The sequence below is a fragment of the Gallus gallus genome, chromosome 2, assembly GCF_016699485.2.
Source record: "Gallus gallus isolate bGalGal1 chromosome 2, bGalGal1.mat.broiler.GRCg7b, whole genome shotgun sequence".
NCBI lineage: Eukaryota > Metazoa > Chordata > Aves > Galliformes > Phasianidae > Gallus > Gallus gallus.
Window position 1 is genome coordinate 59,654,949 of NC_052533.1, and position 7,393 is coordinate 59,662,341.

Genomic DNA, 7,393 nt, shown 5'->3' on the forward strand with positions numbered 1-7,393 from the left:
CCCCTGTCTTTTTTTTTTTTTTTTAATTATTATTCTTTTCCAAATGTTTTTTTTTTTTTCATTTATTACAATTAACTGAATGAATTACATATAAAACCAATCCAGATTTTTAAAGACAGACAACATGTGTTGCATTTAAATGCAACTTTCTTCTTGCTGTTCAATTGCTGGGAAACATTTTTCTTCTTACTGTAAATGTTTCCTTGAGGAAAGGGTTATGTGGGGTGAGAATACTCAGGGTGAAAGAAGATGATAAACAGTATCCAATGGCACAGAGCAGATCCATGCTGTACTTCCATGGCTGCATTCACACAGTGATCAACAGACAAACAGCTTCCCCTTGTCTAAGGGACAACAGGTATATTTCACAAGTACTGTTGCACATGGATACATAGGGAAGTTTGAGATCAGAGGTGGATGGGTTGCACAGCATTACCTTGTCCACAGTGAAAGCATTACTGGAGGTATTATACTGGAAAGATGCAATCTGCTGGGAGAGGATGAATGATGAGGGAAGGAAGGAAAAAAAAATTGCAAGATTCAGATAATAAAGCTTTGATTACTGCCCTCTTTGGAGTATGAATGAAGAAACAAAGGTTTAGGGAGCTGTCCCTGGAATGTGTTTTAGAATAAGCTGTTGCTGCTGACTGTAATGTGGTGCAGAGTCTTGTTTTGTGAGATACACAGCTCAGTTGGCTCTGAACTGAGTATGTCTCCTTCCTCAGCCTTGTCTTTGAGCGGTCTTTGAACAGAGTGCAACTAGTGAGGAAGGAGATTCTTTCCTTATACAACCATTATCAGTGCTTGGTGAGATCTAGTGGAACAGGTATAATGGAGTAAGGAGACAGGGATGAGATGTTTTAAGGAGGAGTATCATCAACTGTTTGCTGAATCCAAGACAGTTAAGCACCTCAATAGAGAGGATAGCAAAGTTGTTCTAATGATGTTGTATTGGTTAGAGCCCTGCTCAGTCACACCTTCTAAAACATCCCTGTTCATTCATTATAGAGTGCCATATACCATAGGTTTTCCACTCAAGAAACACCAAAGTTGCATTATTTTAAAAACTACTTTAATTCTCTCAGTTGCTTAAACAAGCCCAAATCAGGAGAAAATTTTGGAGTTACTCCAGAGGAAGGTCAGTGGATGAAATAAATCCTTTACGTTGTTGGACACCTGGGTGGAGGAGGACAACCATCCTTTGCAAGAGCTGTGTTTGACAGTGCACAGAAGATAAGATGCACCAGCTGTGTTAAAACAAGCCATTTTGTTCTCAGGCATACACCCTGCAATTCTACTTTTTAATTCCTAGGCAATCACACTGTTGGAATCTTAATCATCCATTGAGAAAAATATATGTTTGCCTTGCAATTATGTAAATAAGGTAAGTGTTTAAGATTTAGACCTGGAATAATAATGCTAACATCATTGTCCCTTCAATAAACAGCAAGCTTTGTATGTAATGTTAGTTTTGCTATATATGTTCTGTGCTACAGAAAAAAAAAATAGGCTGACACAGATATTATGTGGTATTCTTATTGTTTTTAAAACAATGTTTAGAGAGGGAAACTCCTTCTGCCATTTACATGTTTGAATGAAAGCCCCTTTTCATCAATGGGAATGTGTCAGAATTTTGTAATAAAGTGTGCTGTGTAATATATTTAAACACAGTCCAAATTAATTAAAGTGTAGTGGACGTGAAAGATACATGCTCAATGTGACATTTCAAATAGGGAGAAAATATGATAATGAGCTATATCCATGTGTTGCCATCCTTCTGGTTAAATAATACTTCTGTTTTCAATGAAGCCACTGAGCAATAACATTCATTTTTGGAGTTCCACAGTGGTTAAAGCTGATTGTATACAGGCTGCAATCATTATTCTAATTCTGCCCAGGAAACCCTCTCTCCCCACCATGGAGAAATTTGGAATAAAAAGTCTCATTCCAGGAAAAAGAATTTCCAAATAATCCTGGGCAATGGATCAAAATATGAGCTCCAAATCCATTCCTTTTTCTTAATAAGAATCAGCACTATGAAAAATGCTGCTTTGCAAGGAAATAATTGCATTAGTCAGCCTCTTGGCACTAGTGTGGGTTGGAGCCTTCTCTTAAAATGAGGCCCAGCCTCACCCTGCAGTGCATCCAAGTCCCCAAAGATGCAAATAGCCCCAAGACCCTTTTTTAACAGGGCCCTTTGTTCACTGCTGGAATTCCCATAGCTCTGCTGCTGTGAATGGCTGTGTTCTCACATGCAGAAGTACACAGTATGGCACAGCAGATCAGAGAGGCATCTGGAGATGTAGCCTGTCCATACTGATGCTTGAGGCAGTCTCAGGTAAGACCTTATCTTAGGTGCTGAAGAGTAGAAGCCGATAAAGGAGCTACAAGCAAGAAGTGTCTGTTTTCATCCTGTCTTCTGTTTACAATGAATGCGATCACACAGATGTCAAACTTAGCTTTGCCACAGACGCCTTTGGCAAACCAAAAAATTGTTGATAAATTGTTGCGTATTTTAGGTCTGTTCTTCAGATCTTAGTGCTTATGATCAGCGTAACTTTGGTCCTGAGGACATACCCTGCCCTGACAAACTCTAACAAGATATCTCTTCAACATTCTGAATGACTGCTTTGGTTGCTCTGGACTGGAGAAATCCCGGGTTTACCCCAAGGAATATATGCTATATGCCTTTCACTTGAGTGATTTTTAGAACCAAGCAAAAATGTTCCTTTTTATTAATCATTCAATTATCTAATTTTCAACAGTGAAGCACATCGGTGGTGAAGGGTAAAAGGGGAGTAATGCCCATCACTGGAGATCAAAATGCAATACTGGAGTATATATACGGGAAGAGAAACAAGTCTTGCGTAGCATCAAGACCATAAACCCTGCAAAGAACAATGATGGAAAGATGGACAACACCACTGATTTCTGTGCTAAAGCACTTTTCACATGTTTGTGCCTTATGTTGTCCTTATGTTGATCTATTTAGTTAATCTAAACACTACATCCCATTATCAGCTATTCCTTTCACTATTCCTTTCACAGCTACCATTCAATTAGATGAATAATCAGTACCTGTTTTAAGTAATGTAGTAGAACTTGTACTGGAAGCTATTAACATTGGTGTGGAACGGAATGGGCCACTCATCTCTTTTATTAAAAGACTGACAAGAAAGGGATCCGTTTCCTAAAGTGCAGGCTGCTGGGAGAGTAGTTTATTTCCAAGATAGCTGTACAGCACAACTTTGTACTACTGAGTCTATTGAATACGTGGGAACTGAGTCCCCAGTGAAGCTGATGAATAAGGTGGGCTATGAAGTGCCTGACCCATCCCTACTGATGCTCTGTTTGTTGGCAATATGTTTTGAGTGCTCTAGTTTTCTCCCTCCTTGCACTGACATGATACCAGTTGTAATTGGTTCCTGTTCATCTAAATAACCAGCAGCAAATTCTCCTGTGTTGGCTGCTGTTGACCTAATGGGAAAACTCTATGCAGATGTCACTTTTGCTTGTGAATTTAGATATTACCAAAAGATGAAAGCATGATTAACCTGCTTGTGTCAAAACTAAGCACAGGAATGTGCACAGGGCAGTATGGAAAGCATATAAAACCAGCCATACCAAATAAGAGCTTGCCAGAACCCTCAGCACTTGGTAAAGGATAGATGGAGTTTTACTCCTGTGCTGCAGAAATAGTGCTTCAGCGCAGAAAGGAAACTTTCAAAAGTATTGATTAGTTGCAACCCTTTAACAGGTCTTTGTATGTCTGAAGCTGATTGAAAGAGAAGCACAATGGATAAAGTTCAGAGCTATAAGTTCCAGAAGTGCCAAGGACAAGGGGCTGTCATCTTATGTCCTGCCCCAGGAAATCAGGATGTTATCCTCAGACAAATGTACGTGTGTGTGTTTGGGAGAATGAACCAATAACAAAGCCAATGTCTTCCACCACCAAATAAACAAGTCAGAAAGAATTTTGAAGGACGTTATACCTGCTGGCGTGGAGGATGTTTATGACATTGAAGGAGGTGAGATAGTAGTAGTGGCCAGAAATTTTCTGCTTAAATATTTTTTTCTTAGGGAGAGATTGAGCTTTAGTTCTAGCAGGGATTGGGTTTTGTGCAAGAGACTCTCCTCATATCCAGAGTATACTGAGTGTGAGAAGGGTATGTGCCTACCTGTCCATCCCAGTCTCTTCCAGCTTCCCAGTACCCAGTGCATAACTCAGAAATTTAAGTTTTACAATGGTCCCCTTTGCCTTCTCCAGGCCATACACTGTTAATTCAGTCCAGCATCTCCTGGATGAGTGACCTAGTGAATAGGAGCTTCGCTGGCTCAGGCTGAACAAGGACAATCATTCCTCTGGCGTTGCTAGTCCAGAGATCTCTGTTCTTTATCAAATTGAGAGTGAGACAAAATGGCAAAGCTGCTAAATCTGCCATGGAGTATAGGGAAGACTTGTTTGCAATCAGTGCAGTTATCGCTGGCAGAGGGATGGTGGGAGTTGATTGTCTGAACAGCAAGGAGAGCAGATAGTGGGCTGGAAGGCAAAAACAAGAAAGCCATTTGATGTGGTGAAGGAGAGAGAGCTGTCAGAGCGATGCATGGAGGGGACCAACATACAAAAATGAAAAGAAATAGCTGAGCAGCAATACTCAGTAGATTTGAGGGAAGCACAGAAGTGTCAACTTCACCAGTTGAGAGCTGGACAAACTAGAGAAACTGGTCCAAGGTTTAGACAGAGACGAGCAAGCTCTCTTGGCATATGCTCGCAGACTGCAAGAACGATACACGATTGAGTATGTTCTATGGGAGCCCAAAGGGCTGTCATTTATAAAACCTGCCCCAAAAAGAGACAAGGACAGAGGCAAAGCTTTTGGAAAAAGGAGTGTTGAAGCAGATCAGTTCATCTGGAGTGTTTGGGTAAGGTACAGAGACTGTTGCAAAAGCATAAAATGAGAGAGATTGCAAGAAAATAAATCTAGCCCAGAAGGGAAAGAAAATGAATTAGCACATGACCTCTGGTAAATAAGGAAGGGAGAGAACATGGTGCCTAGAGAGAAGGTAGCAAGGAGACAGAAAGAAGGGGATTGCCTCTCTAATTATGGGTATCTATCTGTAACTTTCTTGAGATATAATGGGCAAAAGATGACTAACAAATGGCTGAGTCATGGAAACCGTGTGACTGAGAGTCTAAATTCAGCGGCTGATGAGCCTGAATATTCACATGAAACTTGGAATTTTTACTCTAATGCTGTTCTGGTGCAGGTGATCCTAAGCCTCTCATAGCCAAAACTTTCCCATTGCCGTTTGGAAACATGCAGTTCAGTAAATAACTCAATATTCATGCCAACAGGCCAGTATATTACCCAATTCACCCATTCCTAGTGGAGAAGGATACGTTTGGCCAACTGTACTATTTGTCCATTTTCTGTCCATAGGCACATTTACAGACAAACTTAATCTAATGTTGTTCGAGCCTTGACTGTGGCAGTTCTGGAAATTAGTTTGCTTAGAACAGAAACAATGGTTTGTCAGTCTTAAATGTATTAGTAACACTCGCCATCTACTTACTACCTGTAGTAGATACTTGAAGAAATAAGGAGAACATGCATCCTCCGTTTCAAGTTGCTGACTATTGAAAGCCTTTGTATCATGCATCTTTGACATACAGTGGTAATGCCACCAAAAGAAGCCTTTCTCTCCCGCTTTCCTTGACCTAGATTGAGGAACTAATGTAGGTTAAAATTATCTCCTTTCTTTGACAGCAGCTGACCAACTGAGTATCATTGCTGTTATCTGAGGTATTTCAGATAATATCTTTATGGGAAAGATATAAAGGTGAAATTACCTCCATGCTCACAATGGAATAATTTGTTTTCCTGATAGCAATTACTGAGGAAATGCTGGCTGATGGCAACTGGGATTAATGTTCCCAGCTGAGCTGGTGTTCCCCATGTGTGCAGGGGGAACATCTGGGCAGCAGTGGGCTTCTGTGGGCAGTGTGGATTAATTGAGTTTCTGATTTGGCAATCTGTAGCTTCTGTGAGACTGGCAAGTTGACCCACTTCTCCCTTACATTTTATCACAGGAAAAGGGCAATAAAACAGGCAAGCTGGCTACTGAGGGCAAATCTAAAATAGACATGCTGTTAGCCCTAGGCTTCAGACGTTAGTCACACGCAAGTCAGTGATAGATCAATGCCTAGGAAATCACCAACTAAAAATATTTTTTAAAAGTACGCAACACATGTGCTTTATAAAGAAACAGATCTGACAGTGCTGTTAGCATCACTTTTCTGAGTAGAAGCTGGACTGTTTCACGAGGTTTTGTGGAAGTTAGCCACGGGGTGAAGGGAAGCAAGGTGCTACCTGGCTCCTAACCCTTTCTCATTCATCTTCCATCCCTTTTTCTTCTTAGCCAGGGGGTCTCAGCAACTGATGCTCCTATGAAACAGCTGAGGGGGGGTGGCCTTCATTTAATTTCTCTGTGGAAAGTTTCACTGTCACAATTCCCTGAGTGGTACACAGTGCTGTGAGCCTCTGCCTGCACAACAGCTAGGTTTAAACATTTCTGTTTAATCAAGAGTGAAGTAAATGTCAGAGATTCAATGTTCTAGATCAGCAGTTTACAACACTGATACATCTTAATCAAGCAATTAGGTGCTTTTTTTTTTTTTTTTTTTTGTTATTGTTTGGTGTTTTCCACGTTAGAGAAGGGAACAGATTTGCTGCTTTGCTCTGATGACTGCTAGCAGCAGTGTTTGTTGTTAACAGAGACATTTACACCTAACCACCAGTTGGCAGGTGTTAACACTTTGTTACTTGCTATTCCCACATGCTGGGGATTGTGGGAAAGCTGTCAAGCTCTCTGTCTTGTGTAACGCTTCTGTTTTGCGATAACAACAACAACAAAACCCCTGAACAAATGCAGAAGCTCTGAAGGAATGCAGGGCTAACAACGGAAGCAAGAAGACAGTTTTGGATGCCTCCTGGCTTTCAGGAGAGGTAATATTGGGCTTTGCAGCAAGTTTGAGATATTTTCCTTATCTTGGTTTGGAAGCAGGTAGATAGAAGTTGAGCAATTTTTTTTTTCTTTTTTTTTCCTGATGTTATGGTCTGAAACCAGACTGTAGTGTGCATGTGCACCCTGAGACTTCTAGTCTGCCTCTGACATTGTACTCATTTGTACTCAGGAAAAAAGGTGTGATAAATGCAGTCTGTGAAAATAACATGGGAAGAGGACAGTAATGCTTTGATTCCTTTGAGGGTGACTCTTGGAAATGAGAGTTTCTATTGGTGCAGCCCTTCTGCAGAATGCAGATGTGGCCAGAACTAAAAGACTCACTACGAACTGTAGCAAATGCATGCGTAAAAATACTTCTTTGTCTCTT